The sequence below is a fragment of the Sylvia atricapilla genome, chromosome 1, assembly GCF_009819655.1.
Source record: "Sylvia atricapilla isolate bSylAtr1 chromosome 1, bSylAtr1.pri, whole genome shotgun sequence".
NCBI lineage: Eukaryota > Metazoa > Chordata > Aves > Passeriformes > Sylviidae > Sylvia > Sylvia atricapilla.
In genome coordinates, this window is record NC_089140.1 from 94981967 (window position 1) to 95000512 (window position 18546).

At 36.7% G+C, this 18546-nt stretch overlaps 1 long non-coding RNA gene across 1 annotated transcript in view; it reads right to left on the minus strand.

The window, feature by feature from the left end:
• Window positions 1–17631: 17631 nt before the first annotated feature.
• Window positions 17632–18546, minus strand: part of LOC136366995 (uncharacterized) — a 139023-nt gene continuing 138108 nt past the window's right edge. Inside the window, exon 2 of the long non-coding RNA XR_010744620.1 lies at window positions 17632–17680. This is a non-coding gene — a long non-coding RNA (uncharacterized lncRNA). The remainder of the gene's footprint in view (window positions 17681–18546) is intronic.

Consider the following 18546-nt stretch of genomic DNA (forward strand, 5'->3'; position numbering starts at 1 on the left):
TGATGAAATAAAATTTTCCTTATAGTGATTATACACACTTCTTAATTTAAAGCTACTGATAACAGTATCAATGGAATAATAAAATGAAAGAATTTTGCTTTTTTTTTCTACTGTGGAATATAAAAAATGGAGTTAAGAGACAGAGGTGAAGCAGCTGTGTTATCTAGAACCTATGGCAAGCCAGCATTCACTTGAGGCTTCAGTTCAAGCATTTAGTCATTTGGCTGTTATACATCAGTGGTGACACATCATTTTCCATGATAAACTATTTTTTAATATAAGTCATAATATCTGAATTGGGTTGTCAGATATAAGGTAGCTTTAGGATGCACCAATATCTCTCCTTTCTTATAAATGTCCAGATTGATTCATATTTCCACAGTAGACAAAATTGGAAAGTTCTCAGATCAAAAAACAATTAGAGTTTCAGCAAAGTTTACTTTTCTATTTGAAGTAGAGCTGACAATGACAAGTTTTGTCACATCACTTAGAATTGTGCTATACAGTGAGATTCCCTTAGATGATCACAGAATCACAGGATGGTTTGTGTCAGAAGGGATCCTAAAGATGAAGTAAAGCTGATGTTACTTCTCAGGGCATTAATTATGGATAACAATGTTATAAATAACTGGTTCTTCCTACAATTACAGTTGGTTCTAGAGATGTTCTTTAACTCAGACTAAATTCATGTGCAAGGATGTACTTTATCTTGTCTCAACAGTTGTTCAGCCTCAGAAGTGATTGTCCATCAGGAATTGGGAAATGGTTTAGATTTCTTTTACTCTTTTACTTTTTGTAGGAATAAAAATGAGAGTCCAAAACTGCAGGTGAATTTCTTATGAGTAGTACTGAAATATGCAGTAAGTGTGATAAAATACTTAAAAAAAGATATCTGACATCTGAAGAGTGTGATTTTTGAACAGTGAAGGAGAAATGAGATGGAAGAAGGAAGTGCATCTAGTCTTTTCCTTTACAGCAGCTTACTTGGATACTTTGTATGGCACAGGCTTATGCAGTAAGTATGGGGTGTGACTGTAAAACAAATCGTTTCATATGACATGATTGATTTTATAATGGGTTGGTAGAGATTTCGTTGGTCCTATATATGGTCCTATATTTGGACCACGATTTTCCACGTCTGCTTATGAAAATATTAGGAGCTGACTAGAAGAAAAAAAGCATAGGAAATTCTCCTTCCTCCTCTCTCTCAGTAGTCTACAGGAGCATGGATAGTGCCTAGGTTGATGTCCTTATGCTCTGCTGCAGGTGTAGAAAACACAAAATTACCTGTGGTCGTTCCTGACATATTCCTGTAGCAAATGTCTATTTGTCATCTGTTATAAATTTTATGTTATTTTTTGAATGATGAAAAGTGTTATGGAGATGAAACAGGTTTTCCATAGCCTCTAAATAGTAAAAGTCAATATCATGCCTGTGATTTGGAGCCCTGAGATTAATGTCTCAGGTCCTTCTTTCATGTTCCTTTGCTTTGGATTAATAGATGTTGTAACAAATAGAAGGGATAAGCATAGAAATACATTGATAAACTTAACTCAGATACAAAACTGCTACAGAAACTTTTGGTTTACAATGCTCTTGGATAAAGAAAATAAAGACTTGGGATGTACATTTCATTTAAATAATGTTGCTGGGACTTTTGAGATGTTAAATTTATCCCATGATGTGCTACGTGGTCATATTTTAGTAGCTGAAAATCTCCTCAGCTCACAATTAGTATGTAAGCTGGAAAGGAATGGACTCAGAATCATCTGACAGACACAGATTTTCCTCACAATTCCAGCTGATGTCAATATCTGAAAAAAATCTACCTACTCACTTGTCACTTACTGGGACTACTTGGGATGATAGCATGGTTCGTGTATGTGCATTACTTAGACGCATATATTGGACATATTTATAAACTCTGCATATGTGTATATGGGAGCCCATATTTGTAGATGTGGCAAAGGTGGTAGTTAAAATGCAGTCCAGATACATACCTACTGTGAGAACACATCCAAGCATTTCAGTTCTAAAATTCTACTGCACTATCTAACAGAATATAAGGATTATGAAAACTTTAAAGGAAGTTCTGAGATAGGATAAGAAGAGCAAGTGAGCCTTACTTACTTGCTCATAGTTTTTCAAAGATACGGGCCTAATAGCCTGAAGATGCAAGTTCCTTGTGGAAATGGAAACCATATTCTTTGTTTATGAAGAAATGATGAGACCCTATTAGTTAGAATTCCATTATCTATACAACAATAGTTTCCTGAATGCAAGGTGCAGCAGTCTTAAAAGGCACAGAGATCACATGTATACCCTCAGGTAAGCTGAAGAAACATAATGACTGCATAAAAAGAACTAGCCTTGAAAAATTGCCTTTGTAAGTCTCTGTTAACGAAATTATGTTGCTTCCATTTAACAGATGAGGGGAACTGACATGAAGGAAATGTTAAAGCAAGTACCTATCTTTAAGCAGCTTTCTGAGCTTATCTTTCAAGAGCTTAGATTGTAATTGACTGAAAATCTATAGCACTTCTGCCTGCTGAAGCACATTTCCTGGTCATGTTCCTACACCATAATCACAGGACCTTCTTATCTTTGTAGAAAGTCAGTGGTCACCATATCTGCAATTACTTAAAGCCCAACTAATCCTGAGGCATTTGGAGCCAGAAGTGAAGTGGTTATGAAGATCAACAAAGAAAACATTTGTGTAGTTCAGCAGCATGTGCCGCTGGACCTGTAACACCTCTGGTATTCGAATAGAACCTTAGATCAGAATTTTGGAGGTTGTGTAAGAAACATCCAGGAAGATAAAAAGGTATTGCCCATTCAGTTTTTTACATCAAATGCTTTTTCAGCATGAAGAAAAAAATCATTGAAACCTATCAGATTATCAATCAAACCATGACTTTGAGGATCAGGAAAACATTGCCTTATCTGGACTTATTGTTTCTGATATTAAGTTAGGAGCTGTGTGAAAAGATGAGGGACTGCTCAATGAGCTTGTTTTTCACAATAATACCTCTCATAAATTTGGAAAAAGGGAAATTATGTGAATTATCTCTAGTATAGCATGAGTAAATTATCTCTGGTATAGGGTAAGTAAAAAAAAAAATTAAAACTTTGGGGAACATACTACAACTAAAACCACAATGAATACATTTATCATAATGAATTTGCAATCAGCAGCTGAAATGGGACTTCAAGGGTACTGTTTGGAATGTTTTAAAGCATTGGTGTTACATAAAAATATATGTCTCTTTCCATACTAATCTTTTGTTCCAATATGCTGCTTTGAAGTGCTGGGGACTCTGGGAGAAGGCAGCAATTGCATATGACTGGCAAGAGTCTGCTATTGCCCAGGGGCATAGTGTGAAGAAAGACTAGATCTGAAAAACAACAACTAAGAACTCAGTAGCAATAAGGATAAGCTCCCTAAAGCACTTTTTTCTTACTTCCCTTCATATAAGTGATTGGGGCAGTGGGATGGCTTCCCTCTGGTAACTAGAGGTTGTCAAGACCCTATGCCCAAGAAATTTCACAGCTCTTAAAGTGGTAAAGCTAGAATACAAACAAAGGCTCTCATCTAGACTTATGCACGCAAAATCACAATGGGGACATGGAGCATCTGAAGCCCAGATTGGATATCCGCCAGTTTTGATTTCTTACCCTTATTTTATTCAGTTCATACTTTGGGGTATTAAGCAATTAATCACATTTTAATGCCTCAAGCTGAACATCCATAAAATAATGTGCTGTTCCTGATTACTTGGGAAAACCCCAGAATAAGTGACCTCCCTATCTGGTCCATTAAAATACAAGGATGAAATCCAGATCCTCATCCTGTCTCACCTTGGGATTGCCATCTTTACTTGCAATACCTTTCTTTACTTCTATGTAATGGTAGGGTAAAACTCCTATAGATAAAAACCTCAAACCATTTGCGATATTGATGATATGCGAAACAGGAGAAAAAGGACTCCTGTTGTCACATGTTCAAAGACTGGTAAGTTAGTACAGGATGGATTTTTCAGCCAAAGGAAAGAGCAGCTGGGGGATGTGTTAGGTTAGTGTGGGAGAGGAATCTGGGAGCACTTCTAAACTCCAGATTTGGAAGGTGTTTCTACTGCATTAAACTACAAAAAGGTGCCTGAAATGCCCCAACATGTGTTTTTCCTTATCCACTGGCAAAACTTCCATCTTGTCCTTCAAGGGGATGTCTTTTGTCCATGACTCCCTGTGCCCTTGGCAGCGATAGTGCTGCATGAGGAGGAATAGTGAGGTGCTGCATTAGAATACTGCAGGATCTAAAATCCCTGCTGTCTGGGCCATTTTCCCCATGATAATGTGTAATTCTGCTTGTACTTTCCAAGGCCATTCTGGATTTTATGTACCATTCCCATATACACCTTTTCGTAATAGAGAGTTTCTCACTGTACAGGACCAACTTATTTTAGATTGAACAATTTGATTACCTCTCTGCAGCTGTTCCAGGCTACTCAGAGCATGACTTTCAAGAAGAGCTATGACAGCATGATTCTTCTGGCAGCAATTTTAGGTGATTCCACTCCCTTGTCTGCTGGTTTGAATTTGCACTTTCTCCACTTGGTGGCATATAACTTTGAGCACCCATAGGGCGTTACTTCAGTGAGATTTGTAGAGTTTTTAAATATATGAAATGTTTGTATATATTTTTTTGTGTTAAAATCGTCCTTAATTCTCCTTAATTATCTTGACAGCATGACAGGAAAGTGATTCCAGCTTTCGATTCAACAGAACATTTTAGCATTTGATAAGCTCTGTGTAATTCATAAGTGCTGGCATTAACAGGCATGAAAACAAGTGGTTTAATGGAATAGAAACATGCAAGCAAATGGCACCAGAGTGACCGGTGCTACGTGTGGTTATTTTGACACACCTGGCCAATTTTGTCTGTTTTGATGTTGCTCCAGAAGAAAATGCTCCCCCCGATGTATGTGAAACTGCAAACATGTTGGAGGCTGGGCTTTAACTGATCCAGATGAGTTACTTGAAAAGATGTTTTTTGTCTTTAAAATCTACATTTACGTGTGTCTTCTTGATAATAACATTTTTATCCCTTTACCTTCTGATTTCTTTTGTAGTTCTTAACAAAATTTTTTTGGTTGTAAGATTTTTACAAGCAATGACACTGAATATCTGTACTTTAAACATTTTTTTATTGATGTGATGTTATCTAAGAGATTTTAGAAATTATTATCTTTAAGGAAAACTTTTAGGAAAATTTAGTGTTTTGTTCATATAATGAACTGTTTTACTTAAAAGTATCTGGATCTTAATACATAGGACACACCTGTGTCACTCTGTTAATGCAGAGTTTACTAAATGGAGAGGTGGACAAACCAGAGGCTGGTGACACAGTTGATTGTGAAGAGGAAGCTTAACAGTGTAAGCTACTTTTTAGTCCTTATTTCAGTAGCTGTGGTCCACCAAGATTCTTGAGTGCTGTTCTAATCTAAAAGCAAAGTAGTATCCAGTGTATTTTCCTTTTTTACAGAAGACTTTTACCAAGAACAAGCACTCAAGTTGCAAGCTGTCATCTGTCTGGAGTCAGCAGCAGCAAAGATTGCCCTAGTCGCTGTTTCGTTAGAGCATCTGGAAGCTGTTTGGGTTTGGTTTGATTTGCTGCCTTTTTTCTATTTCTCTGTGTAATTTCTCTGTGTAAATTTCGTTCTTCAAAATGAACGAAAAGGCTCTTAAAAAAACTCCAGAGCATTGCAGCTGAGGCACTGCTAGCTGAAGAAATGCACTGCTGAGCTAAGCTCATGATTCCTCACTGCCAAACAAGACAACTCCACTCCCTTCCAGCGACAACTCACTGACAACTCTTCTCTGAACCAGTTCAGTTTGTTGTCTCAGTAGGACAGGGCTTCCTTTTCCTTAGGGAAAATGAGTTTGCTGCTGCTTTAGTTAATTGAATTAACTTGGCAACGGGCAGTATGTTCAGTGTGTGCTTGAAATGTCATGAGAGGCACATGATCCAGGCAAAGACAGGTGTCAGGTAATGTGTAAAATTGTGACTTGGAAAGGTGTCTGGCAAGCTGCTGGTTTACAGCAGGAGCATACTGAGTCCTGAACAGGCTTACCAAATGTCCTACAGAGCTGACTAAAAGCTCTTATACTCCTTTCCTTACTCCTTGTAGTGGTAGACCATAAGAGAATCAATTCTATGAGGTTGTTTTCCTCAGGGCTGATTCCAAAAAACCTATTACCTTTAATTTCCTCTCTTTCACGGGAGGGCCCACCCTTGTTTTTCACATTCTCCTTCTCATGAAAACCCATCACTTTTAATCTCTTCCATGAATTAGAGCTTTGGCCATGGGAGAGTGGTAAGGGCCACATTTTGCATATCCCTTGGGTCACAGAAAAAGCAGTATTTTGGCTTTTTTAAAACCGGAGTTCAATGTTTTTCTTTCTTGTTTTCCAATGTACATTATTGGGCTTTATTAGTGAGAGTTCTGTTCCCACAGTGAGTGTTACAAAACTCAACCTGAATCCCTGAAAGTGCCTTTAGAAATTACTTTTCTTATTGCATCATGTACTGCCGTATAAAGGAGAATTCTCTGACCTAGGGACTGGCTCTTGGCAAAGAAACAACATTGTCTAATTTTCCTTCTCTGTTTTCCCTACTTGAAGATATTTGAGAGAAATCAGGAATTTGAAAGAACTAGATAAGTTTGAACTCTCTGTGTCAGTCCTTTTGTGTCTTCTTGGCTTTATTGCACTTCACTGAACAAGTAAAGAATGTAAAACCAAAACAAGAAATCCAGTATTATCTATGTATCCTGTTACATTTTTCATTGTAGCAAAAACTGTCATGACTGGTGAGAGCTGATAGTTACACTGCTGCCTGCATTTTCTCATCTTTATTGCTAGTATCTGCCTTCCAGTGGTACACAAACATCCTGATTGAAATTGCACACCAGATAATTTGCTGAAATTAAAAAAAAAAAAAAACAAAAAAAAAACCTTTCAAAATAGAGTCCTTTATTTTTCTTAGAATCAGGTCACAGAGCCATTCTCATTATCAACCACTCATTAAATAGAAAAGGATCTAATTAACGAAGTTGTCTATTGGCCATTTTATTGTGCACAGTGCTCATATCCCCTCTAAAGATAACCAGTGATGTCTGCCTTTATACTGCAAAACATCTGAGAAAGAATGTCATTAAACCAGTTTTTGTATGATTGTGAACCATATGTTTTAGAAACAGAAAAGCTTCTTGGATTACCCCTAGATTTTGCCAGGATTGAATTTTCCATTTGAATTTTTTTCCATAGGGAGCATATTATGAGCTGCTGAAATTTATACTGCGCTATTATAAAGCACACATTGTATCAATTTTGTTCTCTAACCAAGCTACTTTTAATTACCATGATCTAGGAAATTTACTTGATTCTCTAACTTATGCTCCTGTAATTGTAAGGAAGTGATTTTCTCTTTGATCATTACACCTTAAAAACAAGCACTTATCTTAATGGTGTTTCTTAATCAGAATTTTTTTTTTTTTGTGGTTTCTTTTTGTTTGTCTCTAGTTCAGAGTCTTTACATAATCCATGGTAATGAATATCTAAGGACTCTTCTCACTGCTGGAGCATCAACTGGCCAACCTGGTGCTCCCTGGCTGGTCCCTGATGAGGAATGTGAACTGGAGTTTTTGTAACGAGACTAGGACTTCTGTTTCAAGGAGCAGTGTTAAACTCAGTTGAAACAGGTTATCAGAAGATTTTCTAGGTGGTAGAGGAAGGAAAAGTAACCTGTTAACAGCAGGAGATCTTCCATTCTCAGTAATAACGTGTTACTCTTTTCATACCTGGTTTTATTATGATGACCTTCTTGGCAGTATTTATCGCTAATGATTAAAAGGCGTTTCCTTCCTCTGGTTTTCTTATTATGTCGAGTCCTAGATGTGTATAAATTACTGTCAATACTATTTCTCCCCAGCATTTCTTCTCCTTTCACTGTACAAATAATTTTTGTACTGACTTTCATTTCCCACTGACATTTCACTTGACTGTCTCCTCAATATATTTCCAGCATTCTAACTTTTCCAGTTTCCTTCGTAATAATATTTCTCTTTATGTTAACATAAGTGTTCTAGCTGGCAGGAACAAAATGCATGCAGTTAAGGTGGTCATTTCACACCTGTCATAACTGGTTGATTTAGTTTTGCTTAGAAATAGAAATTCACTTGATTCTGATTTCATACATTTATATCTTGAACTGCAGTTTGCCAGTTTCTGAGGCTTATATATCAACCACATTAAAGCACACTTCTTTTCCTTTAAACAAAATTAACATTTATTCTTTTTGGGTTTTTTAATGCATTTTCTTACCGCTTGTCCATTCCTTTTCCAGGAAAATAATTTGTAGCCTATTGATGTAATTTGCTTTTATATGCCCAGGAGTCTTTTATATCTGAAAAAAAAAATTGTGATATCAGGTTTAGGTTGCTCTGCAGTTTAAGGGATGTTGTGAGAATGGGTCAGAACTGTTGGCTGTGCCAGTCTTCTCTTCTCATGCAGCTGGAAAATATCCTCTTGGCATGTGAAAGCCCCTAGGAGTGTGTCAGCAGGTGAGCAGCTGGAGTGGCTCAGCTTCACAGGCATCCTGCGGGCTGCTTAGCACATCAGAGCCGAGTGTTACCTCTGACACAGGAATGCAACAGTAGTGCCACACACTAGAACCTCTGGTTTTTTCACAGCTGTCAGTGTTCCTGTGTCTCAAAGCTGGAAAAGCTTCTTTTGCTGTAGTTTGATGGCCCTTTTCGGGCTGTGAGCTGTGATAGTTTTAGTAGTTGTAAATCGGGTTAATTTCATAAACACATGAAGGAAAAAATGGATACAGATGAAGGTCTAATGACGAACTATACAGGCAATAGTTCAATTTATATGCTAAACTAAGTTAAATTAAATTTGATTTATTATTCCTCTCTATGTTAGGCTTGTTGTGGAAATAAAACCACAATTTTATTGATGTCTCTACTTATCTTACAAATAAGACATTAGAGCTAAAACAGAAAGAAGAAGGGGAAAATGGAAAATATTTTTTATAAATATATGAACAGCTTTTCTGGAAGCAGAAAATGTTGCAAATTTCCACCATTCGTTCTATATTCTCTTGCTGAGTGAATGCTTGACAATCACCTTATACTAACATACAGTCATCAGTATGATTCTGCTGCTGATGAGTTTATAGCTCAGTTTATTGATACTGGAGACTGTTTTGGCAGGATAACATATCTCAGACAGGACAGATCTGATAACATTTGAAAAGCTAAATTTAATCAAGGTAACATCAGCTGTTTACAAGCTAAGGTTTAAAGAAAATAGAATTCTTTTGCTTCATTTTCAGACAGATATTGCATGCTGAATAACATATATATAGTGAATCAGAATATAGTTCATTTAGATATTTTGGTAAATTCACTTTGACTTGCTACAAAAAGGATTCAGAATCTGCAGAGAGGAGAATTTATTATGGATATTATTTGGAGTGTCTCAGTTATCCAGTTCTACTTGTTTTTACTTTCATTTTACTACTGATGAACCTTTCAATCCTTTGCATGATGAAGAGGGCTAATGTACTCCATTAAAACAGAAAAATGTGACTGACTTTTGTGTACAGAGTGTCTTCAGATCTTGCTAAAGCTCATAGAAATGCAAAAGAAATAAGTAACAAGAGATGTGGAGATAATAGAAGGTATTCTTTGCTATGCTAGGAATTAGAATTTTAAAAAAGGCCTAAAATGTTAATGTATTAAATATTATCCACACTTAAGGTATTGTTTCCTGAAAGGCAAAGAAAGGACACAATCTAAAGTGAGGGAGCTGGGTCTTTTCAGTCTTGACAAGAGATGACTGAGGAGGAGCCTCAAATATCTGAAGGGCGGGCGTCAAGAGGATAGAGCCAGGCTCTCCTTGGTTGTGCCAAACAATAGGACAAGAGGCAATGGGAAGAAACTAATACACAAGAATTTCCACTTGAATATGGGGAAGAACTTCTTTACTATGTGGGTGACTGAGCACTGGAATAGATTTTTAAGAGATGGTGTGTAGTCTCCCTCACTGGAGGTATTCAAGAGCTATCTGTGCTCTGGGATGACACTGCTTGAGCAGGGAAGTTACACCAGATGGTTCACCGTGGTTCCTTCCAACCTTATCCATTCTGTGGTTCTGTGAACCCAGATTCACAAACAGCACTGAGGTATTTGAAAGGCTCATAAAAATAATGCTGGGCTAAAAGCCAGAGAAAATGCAAATTGCGAATATCTTAAAGCTCCTTTCTCTCCAGATGTTCCAAACTTACCTGCTTTGAGGTATGGAGACTAAAAGCCATCCTAAGACAGACACATTTTGGCATCAATTTTGAAAGAATGGAGTAAATCTTCCTTCTATCCATCAAGATAGGCAATGCAACTATTCTGCCAACTGGTGTGTTTTATCTAATGATCTGTAGGAGGTGGAGAAGGGAGGAGAGTAGGATAGGCTGTGTAGTCCAGCAATCAGGACCTTATTTTGTGGAGAGTGAGGGTGGAGAATCTTGTCTATCAGTTCTGTTTTCACAATCATTTAAGGAGATTGTTCTGTAAGCATGAATCAGAATCTGGGTTTCCTCATCCTCTGCTGACGATCCAATTGATGTCCCAATAATGAGAACTTGGACTTGGTTTACTCATTCTACTTTTCTCTGCTTGGTCTATTCCTCTTTCTTTTTCCCTCTGTTTTTCCTTTTCTTTCTCTTTTTTGTTTTCTTTTTTTTTTCCCTCTTTGTGAGAGACCCACTTCAAAATGGAAAGTGGATTCACCTAACTTAAACTGATGGTTTAGTGAGCGGTGACTTTTTTTCTAAGAGATGGAAGATGAGCAAGACTTGAAACCAAACTTTACCATTCTGGGTAAATATTTGAATGACCTATTATCTACAAAGCATTTAAAATAAATATAAAAATAAAGCATTTTCTGAGATGCCTGTTTTTTTGGTTGTTGTTGTTGTCACTTTCCACTCTGCCTGACTCTCACTGCTGGCCATTTCCTGGCCTGTGGCCACTATTGCCCTGATCCTCTGGCAGCCCATTCCCACAGCTCCGCAGTCAGACCCTCCAAATATGTCACCACAGGGGATCAGCTGCTGGAGCAACTGGTGGATATCTGAGCAGAAATCCCACCTGCAATGTTGTAGGCCAGAAAGGAACAGTTGTGAGTTATGCAGAGAGCTGTGTTGGCTGAAAGGCATCTTTGAAACTGCCAAGTAGGGTTATTTCCTGGGTCTTTCATTGCATAGGGAAACAAGGCTTCCTCTTCATTCTTTGAAAATAAGAGGTTTTTGATAAAATCTTATTTGCATTATCAAGTTACTTTACTAGCTTCAGGAGGGTCCTGAGTATAGAACAGGCTGGAGGCAAAGGGCCCTAAGCGAGATGTACAGCATGTTATTTAATTTTTTAATTGACAAGAGTTTGTTTGCAATATAGGCATTTTTTATATGTTATGTTCAGCACATACAGTTGTATAGTGGTGACAGCAGTTTCCATGTCAGACCATGAAAACATGACTGAGCTGATGTCCTTCTGCTCACTCTGTTTCCAGAAAGACGCTAGTGTGTGTATCTTAAAATGTCTGTCTGGCTTGCTTGGGTATGTGCTTTTTTGTGTGCAATGTGTTTTTCTGCGTATTGTCATCTTGTTGGACATGGTGTCTTTTTTTAATTTAATTTTTCCACTCACTTTCTCTACCTGCATCATTGAACTCAGTCTGATTTCCCTAGAGCTACTAAAGAATTTTTGCTGATCAGATAACACTTTGGGATATTTAAGCACTTTACTCATTCTAGAGCCTGACCCTTTTACTAGGATGTACATTGGATTTACTACCACTTAGTCTTTTTGCTTAATAATGCTACTGGAAAAAACTATACTCTGATTGTCAGAGTTCCTCAAGAGCTTAAAAACCCGTTAATCTGGTTTGTTTTTAAAACCTTGTGCTTTTACCCATGAAAGAAAAAACTAAGGGTGAGCAAGAAGTTTTAAGCTGATACAGAAATTTTAGAACTTTTCTCTGGGCTTAATACTTCAAATGAAAGCATCTGAGCTGTAAAAAGTGAAAAATAACGTGTAGGTCAATATGCGAACAGCAAACACACATCCCAAAACAAGATTTTGTCAATTCAATCAAACTCAGACTGATGCAAAGATTGAAATTTTCCAGTTTCAATGTTTCTTTTGCTTCTGAAATACACAGATTCTAAATGGCAAAATACTTTTTTTTTTTTTTAAATTCATCTGACAGATAATGTCTCCATAGCTGCAGTATTTCCGGGTGGGAATTTCAATCCAAGTCAACCTTCTTACATGCTGCCTCCTTATTTTCTGAAAAAAAGAAAAAAAAAAAAAAAAAAAAAAGAAAAAAAAATTATTGCCTGTCTGCAAAATGATTTCTGGCATGGTATTGACATAGAATTTAATGGATTTAATACTATTTTCTTTTTTTCTCTCTTGGTCAACTAAGCTAGCTTAGTTCCTTAAGGAGTTTGTGTATCTTGCCAACATTTCCTTTGCTAGGGCAATATAAAATAACATTTGATATAGGATTATATTTTTTTGTAATTGGTTCAACCACTTTTTCTGTAGTTCAACATCTATTTTCAATGAATAATTAATCTGTTATACTTTCCTCTGGGATGAAAATTGTCCTTGATTTGTCTTCGTTGATACATCTGGAAACAAAATACATAAACTGTTTTTAATGGCACCTGGTAGAATTTCTATAATCTAGGAAATATATTTCATTTTTTTGTGCCCAAAATGTTCCTAAAATGGAACAGGGATTTCTTACTAATGCATAGACTTGCAGAAATAAATGACTTCTAATATTTGCTAAACAGGAAAAATAAGAATATATGGGTGATATTGCCCAGGTAAAAAAGAGAAATTCCAAACAGTTTATTATCACAAATATACATCCAGAAACCAAGACATTTCCATACCCTGCAGATGAAAAATCTGAGAGGATTCAGAAGATGCTCTTCAGCCACCTCCTTGCCTGGACACTTTGGTATTATCTGTCATTGCTCATTTGCTTTCTGTAGAGCCTCTCAGATTCTAACATCCCTGTTGTGGTGGGATCACACATCAAAAGACTTTAACCATCATGTGCTGAATATTTTTGAATTTAACAACTGTCTTTCTTTTTGTTTAAATTTTGCTTTTGCTAACCAGCTACCCAAACTCAACCTCTCAGATATAAGAAGCAAAACACCAACAGAAACCATTCAGTCTGAATGAGTTTTCTGTTCTGAGGGCCCTCACAGCTGATAAACAGGAACCTTATAATTTCCACCAGTTTCTTTGGCAGAGGTGGGAGGGCTCAGCTGCAGAAGCTTATAAAGGTTTTTTGCTGTCATGGCCAATAAATTTACTCTTCATTGCTGAATTTCAGAAACAGAGAATCACCAGGTCAGTAATACATTGTTCTTATGCAATGTCATCTCCCTTCTCTGTGTCATCCTCTGCAGTGGCATCTCCTTGTTGTATTTCCCTTGTTTATCCACCAAAACATTATGTTTAGCCTCTTAGCTACAGCCTTTTTCTGGGGGCTGGTTTTCTCTTGGTTATGTGGCATGATTCTCAGCCTGATTTCATCATCTAACACTCCATTGTATTACACCTGTACTATAGGTCTCTACAGCTGGACTCTATATATACCTGTAATGTATTGTACATTTCACAGTGCCTAGCTTTGTGTTTTGGGAGTCCTGAAATGCATGTTTTTCAACTAAGCCCATCTTATGGGGTGTTTCTAGGCTGGCCAGTTTGAGCAACACCAATTATAGCATTCTCAGCATTATTAGCTTTAGAGTGAGCTTTGGCACAACTTGTAGAATTTATCTACTGTTGTCTTTTTGTATTTTCTTTGGAAAAACAGTCAGTACAACTGGGTTTTAATATAAGTTTTAATTAAATAGTCTTATCTGTGTTTTGTTTTTTGGTTTGTTGGCTTAATAGGACTAGTGAATTGTTTAGTATACAGGATGAATGGTGCTCATTCATGACCAGCTATTTAATTTTTCACTTTTATCTTCCTCATTCCGTATTTGGCCTTATATTTTATTTATTTCAAATTATAAGAACATGCAGTGAAGGTAGAATTATTAATTTCCTCATGGATTTTGCTTCAGTACTCAGTATAGTGCATCATACTTTCCTCAGTGCTTCTGAGGCATGTATTTGAATACATTCCCAACAAACTCCTCTGAGGTGCAATGCTATGAATATTCCTGTTGTACTGAGAAGAAACTTAGATACATTCAAGCTTAGACTGCATTTTCACAAGAAGCTAAGATGATGCTCTTTTTTTTCTTTTTTTTTTTTTTAACTTGTTAAACCCTTTCGCGAGTCATTTCAGTTTGTTATGTAGAAATTATTTCTTTCTCCCTGGGTTAACTTCCTACTATGCTGGAGTGTTTTGCAGGCCTGTGGAGTGGTTTCAGAAGTAATTGATGGGTTTGGACTTCTCTACCTGTCAAGAAAGGTGGATGGTTAGATTTGTCTACCTAAGTTTATGTACAGATTAGAAGGAGCTGCATTTAGAGCCATCATTTAGAGTATTTAGATCTTAAAGGCCAGTTGTTTCCATAAGCTGTTTCTACATATTCCAACAGTAAATAGTTCATACAGGTGTACAGTACTGTTTAAACATCTTGGAACATCCTCATGTAGTCTGAGTGCTATTACGAATCTGTCTGCATTTTTGGGTTTTGAATTAGTTTTCTGAACTATCACTTTTCAAACTTTTGAATGGTGTTTTGAATTTGTGTTATTTTTCCTCATAAGCTTCTGCTGCAGCTGAGGGTAGCGAGGTGAACAGGCAGAAGTGCATGTTCTAAGGAGCAAATTGACTCTTCATTATCAAGTAGAACACATATTAAAGTTAAGAAAGACTAATTCTCAGCATTTTGAATCTTCCCTAGCTACCAGTTTAAGAGGTCTGTTTTCAGATGCCTTATCCCAAAGTTCCAAGCATAGAAGTTTTTAACACAGGCCAGATAATGATCTTTGTGGGTCCCTTGCAACTCAGGATATTCTATGAACGCCTGTGACAAGTACAGAAGGGTTTCAGTGTATCTAGACTATACATTTAGTAATAATTTTTTTCAGCTGGCTGATATTGATGATGAAGGGTTGAAGCTGAGTCTCCTGTGACAGCAAGGTTGCTTTGAGGACTACTGTTTTCTTCTGTTCCTATCAGGTGGGAGAATTAGTTCAGGTGTCTCTTGCATGAGACTGAGCACAGTAACATGGCTAATAACATTGCCAAAGCTCTCTAAGGAGCCATGCTGTGCTGTTGAAAGTCACCAAGTAGGATAGTCTGATCTTCTTTCTTTCAAATCACAGGAACTGTTCACAGTGAGTTCACAAAATCAATTGATAGAATGCTCTAGCTGTGGATGACTTTCTAGAGATAGGTCAGCTGTGAAGACTGCACTGTTAGTTACCTGTGGTGAAAAGTGAAATCAGTTTAAGTGATTTGCTTAACACCCCCCAGGATCTTTTCAGAAGGTGCTAGAATGGGATCTGGTTTGCCAGAGGGCACGAAGTTACAGCAACTCTTTGTAAATTCTTCCAGTTTCTCTTTATTCATCTTTGCTTTCTAATCCTTACAAAGGAACACGAACTCTAAAAATGGAAGCTTTTTTTCATGGTCTTTACTTGTTCTTACAATGTACTTATCTTATGCTCTGAGAGAGGGCCCTTCAAAGAAAAATAACCTGCAATCATAACAAAAGCTGCATTTGTTATTGTCCCTGTCCTGCTGAAGTAGGTAGATGTTATCTTGAGTGCTTGGTTTATTGCATCTCATTTTGCACAGTGTAAAAGTACAGTTTCTAAAGGAGCTGCCAGCCAACCAAAAAAAAATCTCTTTATAAAAGATCCTGGACAAGCCAATGGATTTCTATTTACTGAAAGTCTGGTTATTTATTTCCTACATGAATAAAACTTAATGAAAATGAAAATGTTTTAGATAATATCTATATTTTTAAATGGTTGTAAGGTCTAGCCTTTTAAAAATTGCTTGCACTGCTTCAATAAAGATAGTGATAACTGCTCTCAGATGGGAAAGGGCAAGTTTTTAGCTTTGTGCAAATGATATGTAAAAATTTTGGCAGCTTCTGTTTCTTTAGTGTTCAGGAACCGCATACAAGATTTCCAAAACATGTAGTAGGAGAATAAGTTTCATCCACAGAACAAAAATTGCATAAACATGGCTGCTCTCACAAATGCTTCTTTTTCTCGCTGTATACATTCTTTTTAGTGTGAGATTCTCAGCACAGTTTTGGGAATACCAAGTTCCTTCTATTGTGCCCAACACAGGAAGACATGACTAAGAAATTACCTATCCTCTATTAAGTGAAATTTGACTTACTAATGGAGGGAAATGAAGCAGAGATATTAAGTCCCTATAGCCCTACATTCGCCCTTATAATGAAGGATCCTTTTAACCAGTGTTGTCTGTAATGTTTTCAGCTGATGAATATCTCAAGAGAAAATTTTGTAGTACTCTTGTACAACAGAGTTTTAAGAGGGTAACATTCATTGGATAAGATCAATACAGGTTATTCACTGTAAAAATAATAAGAATGAGCTGGAAATATTTATTTGGTAGCCATTGGAAGCAGACTAATTGCCTGTTAGCTTGTAAATAACCTTTTCGTTTGCTCTTAAGCCCCCCTGCTCGTGTTCATCCTGAGTTATCACTTGTCACACTCTGTGGCCATGTGGGCAGTCAGGGAACTCCCTATTGAGGGGCCATTGTGCAGGCACAGATTGCTTCTTGTGCTTGTATCTTGGACTGCCAGGCTTGGTAGCACATTGGGATTCTTCCCTAATGCAAGAGAAAAAAAAAGCCTCAAGCGTTTTACCAAAGGTTATTGAGCTTTGGTAGGAATGGATCTTCCCAAGGGAAGAGCTGCCACTGATTTTAGTTAGAGTTAGCTGCATTAACTACTGTAAAACCTTCTGTTCAGATGATCACCACCTAAAGGTCATCAGAGCCAACACTGACTAAAAGGATATGTGTTGGCTAGAGAGGATATTTGGGGGTACTCTGTTTTTCTATTTGTTGTGTGTATGTATTTGTATACACAAAATGAACCCCCCACACCCCGGGGTTATTACCTCCTCTCCTCCTCACAAGATAAATATACTTCTCTTCTTCTCTGGAATATGCCAAAGTCTTCCAGAAGTTTATTACTAATGCAATTGCTATCTTTCATATGTTGTTTACTCTTTTCTTATCTTCTTCATGTAAGGAGAGTTTTTTCTTTTTTTTTTTTTTTTTTTGTAGTAGGTTTCATTTTGACACAAGTCCTTTAGAAAACAAATATCCTGCTGTGTCTTTCAGGCAGAGTACATCAAAGAAGACACTTTGCATTTAAAAGACAGTGAAGTTTGCAAAAGTTCTTAGCTCTTTTCAGATTTAATGCCAGAGGTTTAAATCTGCCCTGGAGAAAGCTCAAAAAACCAGAAGTTATTTAGTTTTTTGGTAGAAAGTGCCTTTTCACCTGAGAAATGTAAAATAAAAAAAAAAAAAAAAAAAAAAAAAAAAAAAATAAAAATAACAAACTAAAAAAGATCAACTTTTCCTTATGGCTATTGATAGTGTTTCATATTTCTATTTAGTTATCAAGTACCCTACAGAGTACACTTTTCAAAAAGTTGGGAAGATGTGAATAGTAGTCAAAAAAACCCAAAAAATTACAAGTGCAACATACAGGACCCTTGCTAGGAAGCTTTACTAATTCCTGTCAGAGGCTCAGATCAATCCTTAAAGAGTGACTTCTGTACAGATTCGTGTTACATCAATAGCTAAATCAAATCAGTTAATTTGATTTATGCAAAGCATTTGTACAGTTTGAGGCCTGTAAATTGACAGAGTTGAGGAAAAAAAAGGAGACTGGAGAAGTGATAAGCAGAAACCATATGCTTTAGATTAAGAGTGTGGATTTTTTTATCTTGTAAATAAATTTAGACCCAAGTGTAAAATTGGCCTGTGGACTGGATTTTTTTGGCTACAGTATGTGTGAAGAGTCCACAAAAGACAAAATTAAACATATACTGAAGTTATATGCATGCACAGAAAGAGAGGCTACATTTTAATTTCTAAAACACCAAGGAGTAGCTTATGCAAGTCGTCAGTATTGGGTAAAGAGGAAGAAAGCAAAACTGAAAATTATCTTTTGGTTGATCAGGCCATTAAAATGATGCATGTGTTGTTTTTCTGCTAAAAACAGTTGTTTAGAGGGATTGTGACAGAAAGGAAATGTATGTGCCTGCACATTATTAGTATGTTTACATATTATTATACATATTATTATGTATTGTTAGTGTGTTTTTTTAATTACAAATGACTTCTTGTACTACCTATATGTTTTATTCCAATAAGCAATGACAACTTTCTTGCTCTGATGAATAGAAGTCTTGCTCTCTGTTAGTGACTGTTCCT